The following is a 20,916-nucleotide window of genomic DNA, read 5'->3' as shown; positions in this document are numbered from 1 at the left end:
GAGACAGAGTTTGCCTCTCCTTCCAGATGAGCCACCAGGGCGTCCCCTAGGGCTCATGGACGCCGGCTATTAGCACGTCTGCCTAGCCAGAGGTCCGATACAGATTCTATAATAAGCCGATTCTTACGGCTTTCCTCCGATAATGGCCCACAAAGAACAAGGGACAAACAGACAATCAAGCTCGAGCTTACCTGGTACCTCCAACTCCCGATGTTCTTGTGGTCCGGGGCGAGTGGAATCCCGGACGAGCCCCCAAATGTTAGACCTGCGCGGTCTCCTAGGAGTTTCGACTCGCCCAGGAAACAACAAGAGTCGGAAGTCGATGCAAAACGCAAGAGGTTTATTGAAGGCCGGTGCACCGGGGTTCCTTGGTCCTCACGCAGGAGGTCGAAGAAGGAACCCTTTTGGGCGCGAATATGTCAGTTTTATAGGTTCCCACTTCCCCGTATGTAAATTATAGATTTGGTTGTGTTCTCCTGCTGATTGGTCCCGGCTTAGGCTCGGACCAGAGAGGGAACTTGTCCCCAGCTGCCTGATTGGTCTTTGACAGACACCTTTTTTACATTTTGTTATCTCCCTCCTTCTCCCCAGCTGCCTGATTGGTCTTTGACAGACACCTTTTTTACATTTTGTTATCTCCCTCCTTCTCGGAAGGGGGCCGGACATCCTGGAAATTCACCCATTGTCTAAGAAGCCCCTATTGTCTGGAGAGTTCTTAATCATTAGCTGGAACAATGTCCCTCGAGTCCCACACAAGGAAGCGAGCCCTGTCAGCAGTCTGAATGAGGTGGAGTTGGAGTTTCCCCAGTCGGGCTTCTCGGTGGGAATGCAGCCTGGCTCAGACCTTGATGGCGGCCTTGTGAGGGTCTGAGCACAGGGCTCAGTTAAGCCAGGCTGGGATTCCTAATACACAGGGTCTGTAAGACGACAAATAGGTATGATTTAAGCTGCTAGGTTTATGGTAGTTTGTTTGGCTGCAGTGGAAAACTAACCCAGGCTAAGGAATTTGCCCAAGGTCGAATCCTTAATAAAAGACAGAGCTGGGATTTGAACCCAGTTCAAATCGGAACACAGTGCTCTGCCACAAGTGCCATTTTCTCAGCCACTTCTTTATTCCACATCTTTCAAAAGTACATTTATAGATGATTTTCTGTTCAATAATGTCATTATTTCTTCAACTTTCTACTGCTTTAGCAACTCATAGCCCGTAATGTTCTTGACAGGAGAGAACTTCAAGGGGGCATTTGATATACCTTTCAAAGAGCTCATCCCCTCTTTGACTTTCTTTTGGTTGTTGACAACACTGCCAGTTGCATGTGTCACAGTCTCTGGCCACTTTAGACCCACTAGTGCCCTCACAGTAGTTTCAGGTTTTGAGGGGTCTGTACAGTGTCCCCTAAATTACATCATATTATATCGTAGGTAGGAAGATTAGATCTCTACGAAGAAAGCCATGAAGATTTTAGATGTGAGGAAATGTAGAATGTAAGAATGACATTTAAAGCACTTAGCTGGAGACGCTAAATAAATAAAGAGACCGAACAGGAAAGAAAGCTGACCAGGATAAAGGGCTATTTTGGCCTTGGGGTAGTATGTCAGATCCCTTGTTAAAAATGATTTTATAATTTGTGCCCTTGAGTCCACTCAGAATCGGGGCCATAATTTGCAGGACCCAGTGTCAATGGAAATGCAGGGCCTCTTGTTCAAAAGTGAAGAATTTCAAGGCAATGAGAGCAGAACATGAAACCAAGCACGGGGCCCTTCTGAGTGGGGAGCTGTGAGGGGCTGCACAGACTGGTTCCATGAGGCCAGCCCTGAGCACAGTTCCCACAAATCCGAGGCGTCCTGGATCTCTGGTGGTGATTGTTAGACGTGTACTCCTATTGTAATAACTCTTTTTCTCTCTGTGCGTCTAACCTGCCCACTTACTCAAAAGCGCTCTCAAGCCGATACCTAGAATTTACATGATGTCCCCCTCCCATCCCAACTGCCCTTCGCTACACTGGAGTGGGTTTAAAAAAATTTTTTTTTTAAATTTTAATTTAAAAAATTTTTATTTTATATTGGAGTAGAGTTGATTGACAATGTTGTGTTAGTTTCAGGTGTACAGCAAAGTGATTCAGTTATATGTATACACGTATCTATTCTTTTTCAAATTCTTTTCCCATTTAGGGTATTACAGAATATTGAGCAGAGTTCCCTGTGCTATACAGGAGGCCCTTGTTGGTTATCTGTTTTAAATATAGCAGTGTGTACGTGTCAATCGCAAATGGACTTATTTACAAAACAGAAACAGACTCACAGACTTAGAGGCGGACTTATGGTTCCCCGGGAGGAAGGGCTGTGGGGCGGGCAGGGATAAACTGGGAGTTTGGGATGCACTGGAGTTTTAATCTGTGAGGTAGGGTGAGCTCTTATCTTTACAGATCAGAGAATTTAATAGCAAAAATGGTTAATACTTTGCTCAAAGTCACACAGGAAATGTGGTTCGCTTTTATCTGCATCTTCTCCTCATAGGATCGTAAAGCTAAGTGAGGGCCAATTTCTCATCCTTGTCCTTATTTTGTGCCCCCTGCCCTCTGCCGCAGTCCAGCCCATTGTCCTAGTACAGCGCAGCGCCCTCAGGGTGGTGGCTCAGGGTATACTGATCGTTTACAAGGTTGGTTGAAATTCATTGTTATGACCCAGGGAAGAGGCTTTTTGTGGGGATGAATGGAATGGACTTTCTGGGAGGTGACCAAGCATTCCAGTCCCACCGCCACCCGGATCCTGGTCTTCTCCATCCCATCCTTTGTTCCTTTCTTTTCTATAAAGCCCTTGGGGAAGAGATTTCTCGCATAAGAAGCTATGTCCTTATGACAGCTCCTTTTGTGAACATTGTAACTGTTCTGAGAGGCATTTGGAGGTTTAAGCAATGAGGTTGAGGGGATTCAACTTTGCTGTACCATCAGATCACCTGCAGCCTAAGGTGCCAAGGCAGGCGGGGACTCAACTTTGAAAGAGCTTAGAGGTCCTTCTTCAGCACAGGCTGCCTTCGTTTGTCTCCCGTCCTTCTAACCCCTCGGTCTACTGACAGCACTGTCTGTAGCCTATAGCTCTCCTCCTGTTCTCAACACTGTTTGGGCAAAATCTATTTGATTTCTGCTCATATCGTATGATTACAGTTACATGTGTGGTCCAGTCCAGTTATGAACTTTTAGAGCTGGGACTTTAGACTAATTTAACCCAATCTCCTCTTTTCATCAAGAGGAAAGCCAAGGCATTGCAGTTTTTAGGATAACACAACAATCACCAGCAAATCCAAGCCAAGACTCATGGCTTCTAATTGCACATCCACTGCTCTTTCCTGCACACCAAGCAACTCCTTTCTCTGTGGAGTTATTTATTATCTTCCTGGCTATGACCTCAGCATGCTTATTCTTCCACGGTTGCCCTTGGTCCTAAGATATATTAAATATCATTCTTCTTCAGCTGTGCACATGACTCCACACCCGGACTGTGTCCAGATCATCGTCTTGGATTCATCTCCTCTTCCCCTCTTCTTTTTGCAGGTGTGGGTGGGTGGTAGTGGTGATGTATACTAAACAGTTCCAATTCATTTATCCCTTCTCGATACTTCATCTTTATTGATGCTCAACTGTTAAAATTACACAAATTCTAACTTGAACACTGTCCAAATATTTGAGACCCAGCATGTTTAAAAGAACATAAAAGACCCCTCCCTCTCTCCTCCCATTCCCTTCAGTGTCTTCTGGCTGCTGCCCTGTGGTGAGCTTCTGTCCTTGGACGCTGAGTACCAATGATGATTTCTATTGCACAGTCTGTCTTCTTGTCCTCATAGTTTACCTTCAAGCCATCCTCTTGTACGGTAGGATTTCAAAACTACAAGGCTCCAATTCACCATATGTTAGATACATCTATTAACATGAATTAAAGCTAGGTCTACAAGTGTCCAGACTCTGACTTTCTCCATTTTGTCCTCTCCATTTCCTTCAAATAGGAGCTAGGTCTTTGAGAAGAAAAATGGAAGAAATATGAGATCAGCAAACTACCCTTGACTTATTGGCTGACATTTGGTGCACAGATCACCACAACCTGTACGTGGAGGGAATGTCCTTTGGAAAGAAACACACTTCTGTCACGGTTCTCTCCCTCCAAGCTGGGCTCTGGGACTCTTCTGGGGGTCTAGCCATGCATTTTATCATTTCATAAGGTCTGATAACATCCCAAGATAGATTCCCTGGGTCAGATGAGTAGCTGCCCCAGTCAAGACATGAAGAGGCTCTGTCTGCCAGGAAGTGGAGTAGGGGAGAGAGGAACAAATATCCAGAGCTGCTGGCGGCCGGGTCCTGGAAGGTAAGATTCTCGGAATCAGAGGGAAAGCGGAAATCAAGGGTGGTGGCCATTGAAGCACCATGGTAACTGCCAGAGATCTGTGTGTGGGGGCGCATCACTGACAAATGAGGCCAGCAGGAGTGTGCTACGTGCCGGATGGTGTGGCAGGAACTATTCAGATGCAGGTCTCAGTCGGTGGCATCTCCACACTGTGTTGACTTTTCTTTCCCATCATTTTGCATAATCCAAGTCCGTAACTCACTCACCTCTATTTCTGTTTTCTAACCTACTTCTTTTATTCCTTCTGCGTGACCCTTGCCAATGAACTGGGGGAGTGCAGCTGGTCACATCTGTGCTGAAACCCAATTGGACACAATGCTGATGTGTCCACAGCTCCACTCTGTCTGGACAAAATGGGCTGGAGATCAGTTCTATAGGTTTGCATATGTGGTGGCGTGTGTGTGTGCGTGTGTGTGTGCTGCAGGATTGGCTGCAAGCCTTTGATAGCAAACTGAACAATACTGTTTATATTCACATGGGGAAAGACTTGACTACAGTACTGAGCTCTTCACAGCGTAATTACAACTTGCTGAGTGCTGCGGCTCTGGTGAACAATGAAGATATAATCAGTGCACCTATTTGTCCTCCTGGATTCCAGCTGCTAAAGCAATTTCTTTTTTCACAGAACTGACAATTTGGCAGTTCTTGTGAAAATCCACCATTTCCCCCCTGAAATCCTGTGAAATGGAGCTTGCCGGAGGAAACACTGTGAAAGCAGCCTGGTCCCTGCATCATCTCCATGAAATTAGGCAGATCATATTTCCAGCACCGCTATCCTGATTGCATGTTTGTTTAAAATGACAGTTGATGTTGTGTATCTCTTTCATTAGGGAGGCTCAGCGATCTTGACATTATTAAGTAACGGCAGCCTTTCCTGCATGTAAACACGAATCCACAGAGACATCTCAGATAGCTCTTGAAGGAAAAGAAGGCTCTTGGAATGTGGGGAACCAACAGAAGGATCTCGGCCATATTTGCAATTTGGCAGGTGTATTATTAGCCACTCACAAGCAAGTCATTTTCCACGAGGCCTAAACACCAAGATTCAGAGGGCAGCCATCAGCATCTGGGTTCAAGCGCTTCAAGTGGCCCAATCAAGTAGAGGGGAAACGGGGGACTTCTGGAGGAGAGAGGAAGGCAGGGTAGGGCTCGTCGACTTTCTTTTCTCTTGTTCTTGGAGCCCTGGCTGCATTAAGCACCTCCTGCTGGATAATGACTTACACACAGACAGGAATGATCTCTTTGTTTTCTGAATATTTTGAATTGTATAGGCACCCTGAAGCCTTGATTCTAAGTGATCAGAGTTTTGTGGGCTGGGAGGCCTGGATATGATTTTTATGGTGTTTTCTCCTCAAGTGTTTTTAGGGTAGCCTGTTGCTACCCCTTTAATACCTAGGGTGCCCTCCATCAGAGGCCTTAGTGACGGTGGAACGTGGTGACACTCACTTCTGCTGCTCAGTCAGACGCATTTGTGGCTGTCCCTTCCTGGCCTGGAGTTCTTGCCTCCTGTCTCTCAGGCACTGACCCTCTGAAAACCTGCCTAGCTGCCTGAGAGAATATTCCAGCACAGCCTCTGCTTCTGCTCAGTCGTTGCCCCACCATCTTCCTACTCATCCCATCCAGATCCTGGCCTTGGGCCAGGTCTAGGTCTACACCCCACCCCCGCCCCAATTCCAGCCACCTGTCCTCTTGTAGGGCTCCCCCGAGAAGTTCACACCACGCTGTGTCCTTAAGGAGGTGACCCCAAATTAACTCTTTGCTGACCTCATGTGGTCCACTGTGGTTCCATGCAGGCCTCAGACCTCCAGCCCCCAGTCCCATCCCTGTGTTGGGAATGGAACCAACAGCAGGACAGTAATGATTCTTGTGAGAAGAGAGGGGTGGGCTTAGGTCTAAAATTATGCTTAGGTCTGTAAAAAAGGAGGCATGACCTCGGAATCTCAAAGTCATTGCTGTCCCCTCCCTCTCTCCTCTCTCCTCTTCCCCACAGAAGTCATTAATTTCACCTTGTAGGTCCTTCTCCAGAATGCGGAGTGGGAGGGTAGGGAAGGTGTTCCTGCCCAGACAAGTGTGCTCAAAACCACCACATACCACACGAGCGCAGCAGAGAGTCTGTTGTAGATAAATGGCCTCCAGATGGGGCAGATTTTAGTGTAACTACATTGACCACCACTGAAGGCTTGAATACACACTTCACTGAACTGCCCAAGAGGCTGGTCCAACATCAGCATGAGAGCAAGAAAGCTCAGTTACTTGCCTTATGTTATCAGTACACCCTGGAGATAGTAGCATCCGTCTCCACATAAGAGGATTGCAGTCTGGTTTGCCCGAGACAGTCTCCAGTTACATCCAAAGTCCTGGGTGAATTATTAAGAGCACCTCCTTTCACTTTGAAAAGTATTCTGATTTGGATGACAAATTATGTGGTCACCCTACCTGCAGGTTACTTGGTGTCTTTAATTGTCCTAAGCCCCAGATGAGCAACAGTCAAAGTTTAGAGAGATGATTTTTATGTCCAAGTGAAGAAGGGTTTGGAAAGTGAGTTTATTAAGAGAACAGGTAAACAATAAGAATATATAATCAAGCAAAATACTGGAGATAGAGAAGAAATGACAAAAACTAGGAGGCTCGAGGGAAGTAAAACTTAGAAAGACTCTCAGAGGTGACAGTAAGTAGGGAACTTTCCTGGCTAGTCTCCTTGGGAGGAAAGAAAGTAATTCTTTGCTTCAGCAGTTTGGACATTAAGGGTGTTTATTAATCAGGAAACTTTGATCTCTCTTCCTAGACCCTTGTCCCTTTGGTTCTCTTGAGGGTCTGTTTGGGTAAAGGATCAACCAGGCCCCTTGTCAAAGGAAGTGATGACATATTCTTCTTGTTCTCCAAAGTGCCTTTGTGGGAATCATCAATTTCTTGAACAGGAGAGTTGAGCTGGTGTTTGATCAGACAGGGGAAACCCACCATCTGCAATAGGCCATTTGTCCGTCTGGAAAATTACTGAACTGCAGTACATCAAAACTATACACAAACAGAAATCAGTTGCTCGAGATCCCAGCCCTGACCACAAAGTCAATAAGAATGACAAGAATAAATTTGTTCTTCCCTTAAATGCTCTTAGAACACAAATGGAATGGGACTCAAATATGGCCAGATGTGTAAGAGGGGCCTTTGAAGACTGAGGATGAAGAAGAAATGAGAGAATCCAAGAGAGGATGATGTAGTCAAGGAAAAAAAGAAATAGACCAAGGAGGTAGGTACGGTGGAAAGTACCAGAAAACAAGAGGGAGCTCCTCTTCTTCCTGAAACATTGCATAAACTATTTTTCTATAACTTTTTTTGTACCTCAAAGGAAGAAAAGGATAAATAGGTAATTGCCAATAGCTCTGTTATACTTGCCAGAAGCTTGGAAATGGCGATATTAGAGTCCTATAGAAAAGCATGCAGAATCATCACATTTAGGCAAAGTAATCATGATGATATATAAAAATAGTAATAGTAGCTAATTCTTGTTGGACTCTAAGGATGTGTCAGGCATTTTCTGAAGTGTATTATGTTTATTAATTCATTTGATTTTTACAACTATTTTACGGGGTAGATCCTATTATCATCCTTATTGTACAAATGAGGAAACAGGTACAGAGAGGCTGAGATAAGTATGCGGTTCACATAATCAGTAAATGTCAGATTTGAGATTTAGGACAATTGGTTGGGAATGGAGATGAATGCCAGTTCTTGGTTCCATTCAAGATTCAGTGCATGGAGCGAGGGACATCGTGGAAGTTTTCCAGAGCCTAAATATAGAAACAAAGACACCTCAATCTCATGTATGTATTCAGGAAAGAAAACCAAGAGCCCATGATCGTGAGTGAGGTGAATGGATTTCCAGATATAAGTCACCCAAGATGTATTTGTGATCAATTCAACCTGCTCCCTTAATATTCATTATGTATGTGTTTCATAACTGAACTTGTCATATTGTTATTATTGCTTTTTTATAAGCATACTTGCCTGATACGTTAGCCTGAGGGTTGGAGATGTGGAGGATAAGTCAGACTAACATTTTATGAAACAGGTTTCTGGAGACGAATTGTGAAAAACAATGATTGGGATTCATAAGGAGAAGAATATGTGTCTTACAGAATGGAGGGAATTCATCCAAGCTCTGGCAGCAAGACCACAGAGCAAAACCAGGTCATGAAATTCCAGGAAAATGCTCTGAAGTTAAGCTGACCAACACTCTAGTCCTGATTTTCTGTTGCCTTTGTTTATCACTAGTAAAGAAGTTCTAAAGTATCTTTTCCCTCAAGGAGCTTATTATCTAGTTGGGAAGATGATCTTCATAAAAGTGTATGTGCTAATTTCAACCCAGGTAGACTGCAGACTCTTCAAGGTCAAAGACTGTATTATCTCAAGTAAAAGGGAATCCAACTAAAAGTGGCTTGACCAAGAAGACACCTATTATCTCACAAAGAGTTCAAAGACACGGTATGACCATGTTGATTAATGTGCTGCTTCAAAGTTATCCAGAGCTCCAGGGTCCGCTTCTCTGATTTTCTTGACTTTTCCCTCTTGGTCACAATATGGCTGCTGCACTTCCAGGAATCACAGACGATGTCAATGTCCAGAGTCAGAAAAGGAAAGATCTATATCTTTGTTTCCTTTTTAAGAATAAGCAAGACCTTCCAAGAAGTCTTTCCACATACTTGTCCTCATCAGTCATAGGCCAAGGTTGCCCCATATGCCCAGGACTAAACCGCTAACTTGGCAAGGCAGAATGAAGTTACCATGATTGCTGGCTTAGATTAGCAGGTCTCAAACTGTGGACCATGGATGTGTGGGGCCTCCAAGGTCCTTTCAGAGGGTCAGCAGAATCAAACAATTCTTGTAATAAGATTAAGACATTATTGGTCTTTTTGACTGTGTAGATATTTGGTATAAAAGCAGTGATGGGTAAAACAGATGGTACCTTATCATGAATCAAGGCAAAGGTATCAAACTGCACGAATAGGCACTGTGTTCTCCACTGCCACAAGCTCATAGTCTAGAAAGATGCCAGTTTCACTTTAAAACATCCTTGATGAAGCAGTAAAAATGACTAATTTTATTAAATCTTGTCCCTTAAATATTTTTAAAAAAATTTAACTTGTTTTAATTGTTAATTAAAACATGGATTTATAACATAAGTTTCATGTGTACAGCATTATATTTCTACTTCTGTATACCCTACAACATGCTTACCACTAAAAATTAATTTTCCAGGGTACAGTTGTTTCTCTTTGCCCATTTTGCTCTCCCCCAATGCCCTCCCCTCTGGTAACCACTAGTCTGTTCTCTGTATTTATTTTGTTTTTGTTTGGTTTGTTTATTAGTTTTTAATATTCCACATATCAGTGAAATCATATGGTATTTGTATTTCTCCATCTGACTTATTTCACTTAGCGTGAAAACCTCAAGGTCCATCCATGTTGTCACAAGTGGCAAGATTTCATCCTTTTTTGTGGTATTAATCCATTGTATATATGTATACATATGTATACATTTTCTTCATTCATATGTCAGTGGGCACTTAGGTTGTTTCCATATGTTGGCTATTGTAAATAATGCTTCAGTGAACATGAGGGTGCAGGTATCTTTTCGGATTAGTGTTTTTGTATTCTTTGGATAACTACACGGGGGTGTAATTGCTGGATCATATGATAGTTCTATTTTTAAGTTTTTGAGGAAGTGACTGCACCAATTTACATTTCACCAACAGTGTCGGAGGATTCCCTTTTCTCCACATCCTGTCAACACTTGTTATTTCTTGCCTTTTTGATAATAGCCTTTCTGACAGGAGTGAGGTGATATTTCACTGTGACTTTGATTTGCATTTCCCTATCAGTGATGTCTTTTCTTGTGCCTATTGGCCATCTATATGTCTTCTTTGGAAAAATGTCTATTTAGCTCCTCTGCCCATCTTTTTTTTTTTTTTTTTTTTTTTGGCGGTACGCGAGCCTCTCACTGCTGTGGCCTCTCCCGTTGTGGAGCACAGGCTCCGGACGCACAGGCTCAGCAGCCATGGCTCACAGGCCCAGCCGCTCCGCGGCATGTGGGATCCTCCCGGACCGGGGCACAAACCCGTGTCCCCTGCATTGGCAGGCAGACTCTCAACTACTGCGCCACCAGGGAAGCCCTGCCCATCTTTTAATTGGGTTTGTTGTTGTTGTTGAGTTATATGAGTTTCTTAATATATTTTGGATATTAACTAGTTATTGGATATATCATTTGCAAATATCTTCGCCCATTCCGTAGATTGTCTTTTCATTTTAAAAAATTATTTATTTATTTATTTATTTATTTGGGCCACAACATGTGGCTTAGTTCCCTGACTAGAGATCAAACTTGGGCCCTCAGCAGTGAGAGCACAGAGCCCTAACCACTGGATCACCAGGGGAATTCCCTGTCTTTTCATTTTATTGACGGTTTCCTTTGTTGTGCAGAAGTTTTTCAGTTTGATGTAATCCTATTTGTTTGTTTTTGCTTTATTCTCCCCTTGCCTGGGGAAACATTATCTAGAAAGATACTGCTAAGACCAGTGTCAAAGAGTGTACTGCCAGGGCTTCCCTGGTGGTGCAAAAAAAAAAAAAAAAAGAGTGTACTGCCTATGTTTACTTCTAGGAGTTTTATGGTTTCAGGTCTTACATTCAAGTCTTCAATCCAATTTGAGTTAACTTTTGTGTACAGTGTGAGATAGTGGTCTAGTTTCATTTATTTTGCATGTGGTTGTCCAGTTTTTCCACCACTTTTATTGAAGAGACTATCCTGTCACTATTGTATGTTCTTTGCTTCTTTGTCATAAGTTAATTGTCCATATATGCGTGTGTTTATTCTGGGGCTCTCAATTCTACTCCATTGATCTGTGTATCTCTTTTTCTGCCAGTGCCATGCTGTTTTGATCACTATGGCTCTGTAGTATAGTTTGAAATCAGGGACTGTGATACCTCCAGCTTTGTTCTTTTTTCTCAGTATTGCTTTAACTATGCAGAGTCTTTTGTGGTTGCATGTGAATTTTAGAATTTTTGGTTCATTTCTGTGAAAAATATCCTTGGGATTTTGACAGGAATTGGATTGAATCTGTAGATTGCTTTAGGCAATAAGGACATTTTGACAATGTTAATTCTTCCAACCCATGAGCACAGAATATTTTTCCATTTGTTTGTGTCTGCCTCAGTTTCTTTCGTCAGTGTCTTATAGCTTTCAGTGTACGGATCTTTCACTTCCTTGGTTAGATTTATTCCTAGGTATTTTATTCTTCTTGTTGCAATTTTAAATGGGATTGTTTTCTTAATTTCTCTTTCTGATAGTTCGTTGTTAACATACAGAAATGCAACACATTTCTGTGTGTTGATTTTTTATCCTGCAGCTTTGTTGTATTTATTATTTCTAATAGTTATTTGTGTGTGTGTGTGTGTGTGTGTGTGTGGCGTCTTTAGGTTTTCTATATATAAAACCATGCTATCTGCAAATACTGACAGTTTTATTTTTTTCCTTTCCAATTTGGATGACTTTTAACTTCTTTTTCTTGCCTAATTGCTCTGGCCAGAACTTCCAATACTATGTTGAAGAGGAGTGGTGAGAGTGAGCATCCTTGTCTTGTTACTAATCTTAGAGGTATAGCTTTCAATTTCTCACTGTTGAGTATGATGTTAGCTGTGGGTTTATATGGCTTTGATTATGTCAAGGTGTGTCCCTTCTATATCCACTTTATTGAGAGTTTTTATCATAAATGTGTGTTAAATCTTGTGAAATGCTTTTTCTGTATTTATTGAGATGATCATGCCATTTTTATCCTTCATTTTGTTAATGTGGTGTATCACGTTGATTAATTTGTAGATGTTGAACCATCCTTGCATCACTAATAAACCCTACTTGATCTTTTTGACGTATTATTGAATTTGGTTTGCTGATATTTTGTTGAGGATTTTTGTATCTATGTTTTCCAGAGAAACTAGCCTGTAATCTTTTTTGTGTGTGTTGTCTTTGTAAAATGAATTAGAAAGTATTCCCTTCTCTTTAATTTTTTGGAATAGTGTGAGAAGAATAGGTATTAAATCTTCTTAGAATATTCGGTAGAATTCACCTCTGAAGCCCATCAGGTCCTTGTCTTTTGTTTTTTGGGAAGGTTTTTTGATTACTGTTTCAATCTCTGTACTAGTGATCAGTCTATTCAGATTTTCTATTTCTTCCTGATTCAGTCTCAGAAGGTTGTATGAGTCTAAGAATTTGTCCATTTCTTCTAGGTTGTCCAATTTGTTGGTGTATAGATAGTCATGATATTCTTTTATAAGTCTTTATTTTTCTATGGTATCTGTTGTTATTTATCATCTTTCTTTTCTGATTTTATTAAATTTTTTTTTAATATTCTGTGTGACAAAATGGGAAGTACACATAAAGCACTTCTGTTGCATTCTGAAGTATAAAGGTTATCTTGAGGCAAAAACACTTGGGTGATTATTTGAGTAGTAAGCTAAAGTATCCACTTTTTTCACAAAACACCACTTTCAGTTGAAAGAACCACAGACAAACTATGGTTATTCAGACTTAGATATTTGGCAGAAAATTTCCCCCAAAGGAATGAAGTGAGTCACTTCAAAAAGAAAACAACTGACAGTATAGTCATCCCTCAGTATTTGTGGGGCATTTGTTCCAGGACCCCCGCAGATTCCAAAATCCATGAATGCTCAAGCCCCTTATATAAAATGACATAATATTTGCATATAATCTACACACATTCTCTTGCATACTTTAAATTATTTCTAGATTACTTATAATACCTAATACAATGTAAATGCTATGAAAATAATTGTAAAAGCAATGTAAATGCTATGTAAATATTTGCTGGATCATGGCAAATTCAAGTTGTACTTTTTGGAACTTTCTGGAAAAAACCTTTTCTGAATATTTTCAATCTGTTGGTTGAATCCACAGATGTGGGACCCATAGATACAGGAGGCCAACTGTATTTGTTGCCAAGGATAAAATTTGAGCTTTCAAATGAAAATTAGAGTTTCGGAAAAACCTGTATCTGTTACTGGCAGCTTGACATTGTCCCAGTGCTTAAAGACTTTTTCTGATGAAATTAGTGGTGATATTAACAAATGTGTTCTTTTTTGATATTGCATAAGGGAAATAAGTGAACATTTGGAAGATCTGCATAATTTAGTGAACCAGTATTTTCCAAATGACCAAGGCATGCTGTTATAAAATCATACATGGGTAAATGGTCCACTCAAATAGCAAGATAAATCAGTGGATTTTAGTGCAATACAATATGAAAAGGTAATTCACTTGGTTTAAGATTCGACATTGCAACTAAGCTTAAAGAAACCACCAATTGCAAGTTTTCAAATATCAAAAAATATCCACAATTACCTGAAAAGCAAATACTCCTCTCTTTTAAAAATTGCATACCTATGTAATTAACGGCTAAGTTTTCTTCATATACTTCAACCAGAACAAATATTACAACAGATTGAATGTAGAAGCAAAGATGAAAATTCAGCTGTTTTCTATTAAGCCATATAGGAAAGAGGTTTACAAAAGTGTAAAGCAATGCCACTTGTCTCAGCAAACTGTTTTGGAACATGTATTTTTCATTAAAAATATGTTAATTATGTTAATGTGTACTGGGTTCTTTTAGAAAAATTTACATACACATTTAAAAATTTCTCAATTTAAAATTCTAATCTATAGAATTTTAAATATCAATAGATATAAACCACATAAAACACATTGAGGCCCTCGATTATTCTGAAGGTGTAAAGGGGTCCTAAGACCAAAAAGTTTGGGAAGTGCTGGTTTAAAGACACAAGACTTATTTCTGGGCTTGGGATGGACCCAGTCTGCCTGGAAGCACGTGGCCACCTGAGACCTGGACCAGTTAGGAATCCTGTTAGAAAGGAACAGGTGGAGGCAGGGTGGTCGCCCAGTGTTTATCACAGGCTCCTTGTGAGGAAGGGAAAGAGGAAACATCAGCTACTCCTTCAGGGAGAGGAGACCATAGGCCAGGGCAGGAGACAAGGCCACTAGGTGATGATGACTCCTCCTCCTCCCGCTTTTATTTTAGAAAAGAAAGACTCAAACAATGTGGTACATGAGGAGGACAAGCGTCAAGTGTCCAAAACAGAGTTGGAAAAGGCATCACAATCATTTCATCTCAACCTTCTTTCTTTTTTTTTAGCCTGTTTCTTATTTTTTTTTTTTTTGCGGTACGCGGGCCTCTCACTGCTGTGGCCTCTCCCGTGGCGGAGCACAGGCTCCGGACGCGCAGGCTCAGCGGCCATGGCTCACGGGCCCAGCCGCTCCGCGGCGTGTGGGATCTTCCCGAACCCCTGCATCGGCAGGTGGACTCTCAACCACTGCGCCACCAGGGAAGCCCCCTCTTATTTTTTTTAACATTGAATAATTTCCCATTTTTTTCCCGGGATTCATAGGTACATGCACATATACATACACAAAATTTTGAAACATATACATACATTTTCCTAAAAGCTACTTTCCAGTGGGGCTGAAAGAGGTGTCCTTCAGCTGAAACACACCAATCACAAACTACACAACTGTACGTGGAAAACCTTCAAGGAAAGTGTTATGTTTTGTTTTACTCTTTTGTTTTTCTTTCTTCTTTTGGAGGAGGCTGAAAAGGGGCAGGGGTAAAATAAGATTAAGTGGTGTTCTATCTTACTAAGCCAGATAATGTCAAGGATAAAACTATTAGAATGTTTTTAAAAAGACATGAATCTTCTGGGGCTTCCCTGGTGGCGCAGTGGTTGAGAGTCTGCCTGCCGATGCAGGGGACACGGGTTCGTGCCCCGGTCCGGGAGGATCCCACATGCCGTGGAGCGGCTGGGCCCGTGAGCCGTGGCCGCTGGGCCTGCGTGTCCGGAGCCTGTGCTCCGCAACGGGAGAGGCCACAGCAGTGAGAGGCCCACGTACCACAAAGAAAAAAAAAAAAAAAAAAGACATGAATCTTCTGACTTGACCACCAACACCTTACCATGGAGCAGAAGGGAGAGGATCCAGCTTAAGCTATGGGTCTCTACACTGACAAAAGGATCATTGAAACTGTGGATCGGGCTTCCCTGGTGGCTCAGTGGTTGGGAGTCTGCCTGCCAATGCAGGGGACGTGGGTTCGAGCCCTGGTCTTGAGAGGATCCCACCTGCCGTGGAGCAACTGGGTCTGTGCTCCACAACTACTGAGCCTGCGCTCTGGAGCCCACGAGCCACAGCTGCTGGGCCTGCACACCTAGAGAAGAGGCCACCGCAATGAGAAACCCGCGCACCGTGATGAAGAGTGGCCCCTGCTGCCCATAACTGGAGAAGGCCCACGTGCAGCAATGAAGACCCAACGCGGCCAAAAATAAATAAATTTATTAAAAAAAACAGAACAAAATACCCCCAAATCTGCGTGGATCCAGCCCCAGATTCTTGAGGCTCCTTCCTGATACAGTCACCTCTGGATCATTGTCGTTCATTCTACCTACCCTAACCCACATACTTATACAAGCCCTATCACCTCTCTATCTCCTGGACTAGACCGTAAGCTGGTAGCAGGCCTTGTTCATACTCTCGTCTTCTCTGACTTTGCATTTCTAGGCCTAACACGTGTTTGGTATGTATTGGGGACTTAGTAATGCTTTTAAGGATAGTTGTGACCTGGAGCTATTTTCTACTCCTGAAGGAATACAGGTGTGAGGGCACCCCTGAGGTTACATGGAGCTTGGCGGGATACAGCTTGGCAGTCAGTTCCAGAGGAGACCAAAGGCCTGGTTTGGAGATGTCATATTGAGCTATCACTCTGGGGCCACCTGTAACCACCTTATTCCTGCCCCTTTTCTCCCCGACTCCTTGAGATTCTGTTTGTCTCCTGTTCCCCAGGGTCATCCCAGATCTGAACTAAGCTTTTCTTCAGCATCTTGGCCCCTGGCTGTGCAAGTCTGGGTTCCCATCTTGCTCCTGGTTCCATCTTACTCTCTCCCTATTGCACAAGCTGTTCCCTTGGCCTGAAATATTCTCCCCTCGTTTCCTCTCCAGTAAACACCCGCTCATCCCTCAAGACCCAGCTCCAGAGTTTCATGTCCTGTGACATTTTCCCTGGTTCCTCCAGGAAGGATGAACGACCTCCTTTCCCCCATAGCCTTCTGTTTGCATCTGTGTTACAGCCCTGCTTACCAAGGATCAGGCTTTGCTGTTTTCACATCTCCCGGACATGCTGGGAGCTCTCCGGGCCAGAGTCTTCGCCTTATCCCTCAACGTGCGTGCAGCACGTAGCAAAGAAGCAGCATGTGCTACGTGATCCACAGATGCTCGGGGTTCAGCGAGGGAACGAGGACAGCATCTCAGGTCTGAGTCTCTGGGCCACTTGTCTGACCACGTCTTCATTTTCTACATAGTTCACCAGACCCGCTCACTCTCCTTTCTTTTTTCTGCTCTTCTTTGCCTTCAGAGCTGGAGCCTTTCATTGGGAGTCCTGGGAGCCCGCGTCTCACCCAGGGCCCAGCTGCTGAATAATCACTGCCGATTAGGATACACGGGTATTGTCGTTCAGCATAAGTTTTCACAGGGCAGTATTCTGCCCATACTAAGTAGTAGGTTATACATGTGGGTGCACTAGTCGGAGGGTGTTTTTCAAACGATGAATCAATTAACTTATTAACTCGGGTCTATTGAGCCCCTGTGTCATGCCTAGCACTAGTGATACGGGTGACTGGGCAGAAGACAAAGACGTAAATTAGCTTTATTTATTTGGAATTGCCAATATTTGGCCCTACCAAAGGAGTTTTTTATGTACCTGGGTTGCTCGGTGGACATGCAGAGATGAGAGGAGGGTGATAGGACCACCGCAGGATTCCTGAGGGAGGTAACGTGTGTTTGGATCGTTGGGAGGCCAGGAAGCAGAATTCGCCTTGGGTCCTGAAAGTGGGTGAGTCGTGTTCTGGAGGGTAACACACCCAGACGCTGGAGGACTAAGAAAGCTCTATGTTTGGGGTGGGCTGGCAGGAGCCTCGTGGGGAGCTTGTGCTGAGCCCGCGGGGAAGCAGGGCTGCTTGGAGCAGTAGGGCCAGGTCACACAGGGCAGGTAACAGTAAGCCTGGGGAAACCATCTTGACGTGCCTAGTGGAAGTTTTAGGACAGACCGGCAATTCCACCCAGTTGTATTTTGGGGTGATTACACTGACAATGTTCTAGATTCGATAATGTTCTCCTTTTAAGATTTTTTGGATCCAGGGATACTAATTAGCAACGAAGATATGTTAGATTTACTAATTTCTTTAAAGATTGTCTGGCCTCGTAATAAAAAGGGATTGAGAGTAAGCTGTTTGCTCCACTTAAAATTTGGAGGCTACCTGCTGAGGCGTAATCCAGCTATGCATGGGGCCTTTGCACCCTCATCTTGGGAAAGACCTCTCTGTGCTGGCTTCCCAAGTCAGAAGGCATCTGTAGAAAGCTGTTTGCTGATTGGAACTCTGACCCTGAGGCTTCTAGCAGCTCAGAACTGCATCTCTGAAGTTCACTGCACCCAGCGTCTTCTGAAATACAAGAAAGCCTTTCATTTAAATTATTTTTTTGGCCGGGGATTTTACCTTCAACTCACTGGCTCATGACTGTAGCTGTGTGCATGGACTGCAGTGCGTTATCTGAGACCATTGGGAAGAACTGGTGGATCTAAAAACAGACAGAACTGCTGACTCACAGCAGAGCGTGGTACCATGTTGAGAATCCTTACCTCAACCCAAGTCCTAAAGGGAAGAAGGATCTCATAACTCATAATGGACAATTCTAACCACCATGTATGCCATTATTATTTTTTTGTGGTACGCAGGCCTCTCACTGTTGTGGCCTCTCCCGTTGCGGAGCAACAGGCTCTGGACGCGCAGGCTCAGCGGCCATGGCTCACGGGCGCAGCTGCTCCGCGGCATGTGGGATCTTCCCGGACCGGGGCACGAACCCGTGTCCCCTGCATCGGCAGGCGGACTCTCAACCACTGCGCCACCAGGGAAGCCCTGTTGCTGTTCTTAATGAAGTTTAGTAGATATTCTTTTGTTTTTTGTTTTGTTTTGCGGTACGCGGGCCTCTCACTGTTGTGGCCTCTCCCGTTGCGGAGCAACAGACTCTGGACGCGCAGGCTCAGCGGCCATGGCTCACGGGCGCAGCTGCTCCGCGGCATGTGGGATCTTCCCGGACCGGGGCACGAACCCGTGTCCCCTGCATTGGCAGACGGACTCCCAACCACTGTGCCACCAGGGAAGCCCGTATGCCATTATTTTTATGTGAAAACCCATTTTGAATTTCAAGGCAAGACCGCAAGCACCCATTTTTTTCCCCCCAGCCCAGTTTTGGGAAGGGAGGGAGTCTTCACATTTTCTCTTACACCGAGACTCAGCCCTGGGAGTGGAATTTGGAAGATGGACAGCCAGGGACTGTTCTGGTTCAGACCTTGTGTCCTTGCTCACCTGTGACTAGTGCCTGGTTTCACTTTCAGACGTTCCCAATTTGCACAATGCCATGAAATCCCTGAAAGATATGCTCCCCGCCATGACCCAACTTCAGAGGTGCTAAGAGCGACCCCAGGGGAGGAAGAGGGTGGGGTGGGGGAGGGGGAGAGCCTGGGGGGTATCCCAGGAATGTCTGTAGGGGCCCAAGGATCTCTTGTGACCACACCAGCCAGAAAGGTTGCTAACGAAGGCTCTGCCGTGTGGAATCCTGTGAGGGCTGATTTCTCCTTCAGGAACAGTGTGTGCTTCCAAAGAGAAAAAGGAAGAACACAAAATGGGAGGAACACCGGAGAAGCTCATTTCAAACTGGGCTTCGTGAGCCTGGGCGTCTCTTCTCCCCTCTGGGAAGAGAGAGAGGCAGCAGGTTTTATTCCCTGGAAATCCTGCTGACCACGGGAAGGAGGGAGATACAGCCAGATGCTCAGAGCGCCTCCTCCTCCCGGGCTGACGCTGTTTCCTGCCAAATAGAAAACGGCTGTGAAATGTCAGTTTGGGAGGTGTTGCTGAGCCTTCGCCGGTAACTCCTTCTCCTGGGGGTTTGGTGCAATCCCATCGTTCTGCCAGCGATTCCCCCTTCTGTCAGTCAGTAGACCCCCAAAGAATTGCCTGCACCAACTCCTCCGTTTCCCAGGGAAGCTGATCCCTAAGGGGAGGGGAAACGAGCTAATGAACCACATCAGAAGGCGAAGCAGAAGGCAGATCTCTCCTAGGAAGGTCAAGGCAGCACAGGCCTCCTTACGAGATGATACGGCAACAGGGTCCGGGACTGGGAGAGAATCTTCAGCGGCAAACTAGACCGAGTCGGAGGGGAAACGAAGGGAAGAACAGCGTCGGCGGCTTTTTACCCTGTGCGCCTCATAAAATGAATGATCAAAAGTAAATTACAGACTTGCAAATGGGTGGTTAACGACTGAGACAATATGAGTGCAGAGAGAAGCTCATCAAAACACACTGGGCAAGAGCGGGAACGGGAAGCACGGAATACAAATGACGCGCAGTAAAGTCGGAGCATCAAAGCGAAGGTCCCCCGGCGGGGTGCCGGGGTCGTCCCCCCACCATCCGGGGCGGCGAGGGGAGAACTCGCCGAGGCTGCTTTCAAAGGAGGAGGAGATGAAGGGACTGTGTGCAGGAAGGAACTAATAAGGGGGAGCACGTGCAAAGGAGGCAGCACAAGGCACAAAGCCCTGCTCCCTGGGAAGCTACGGGAACAGCCTTCTTCCTCTCCGGTGGGTGGGCCGGCATGGACCAGGGGCTGGGGAGAGCAGGGAAGGCGGCAGCCTCTCCACACCACCAAGGCCCTGCACGCTAGAAGTCACAGAGGAGGTGAGGCTGGGGTCAGGGAGCCCCAGGTGCAGGGAAGACCTCTGTGGAGCCTGCTTAGCGACCTAGCCCGTCAGCTGCTGCTAATTCCACGGGGACTTGAAGAAGAGGTGGTGAACTCAGGTTCCGGCAGTGCTTTAGTGGGAAGGAGGGAGCCAGGCAGAGCCCTGCTGCTGCGGTGAAACCGGCAATTCTAGGAGGCGTGCCCCACGGTAGTAACATCTTCACCATTTTGGAGGAGGATGGGGGCCTGAGGCGAACCTGTAGAGCCGCCACTTCTCTAAGGAGGGTGGATGCCACTGCAGCCTGCAGAGCCATACACATTCATCCAATGAATTCATCCAGTGAATTCCCTGGCAGTCCAGTGGTTAGGATTCCGCGCTTTCAGTGCAGAGGGCCTGGGTTCGATCCCTGGTTGGGGAACTAAGATCCCGCAAGCCGCGCGGCGCAGCCAGGAAAAAAAATAGACTGTGTTTGTTGATGAATGTTGCAGTTTGTTGAGGGTATGGTAGGGGCACAGGGGAGGTAGTGGGGATTCTCAGCATCACAGCCAGTGCAGAGTCAGGCCATGCTAATTCTGCTCTCAAGCCGGCACATCTTGAGGTTGTTTATTGTGGGTGGAGAGAGGTTTCTTTTCTTTTTTATTGTATGTATATTTTTTTATCTTTTGGCC

Source organism: Delphinus delphis, chromosome 8 (assembly GCF_949987515.2).
Source record: "Delphinus delphis chromosome 8, mDelDel1.2, whole genome shotgun sequence".
NCBI lineage: Eukaryota > Metazoa > Chordata > Mammalia > Artiodactyla > Delphinidae > Delphinus > Delphinus delphis.
The sequence above is the reverse complement of the archived record's forward strand: the minus strand, read 5'-3'. Positions refer to the sequence as shown.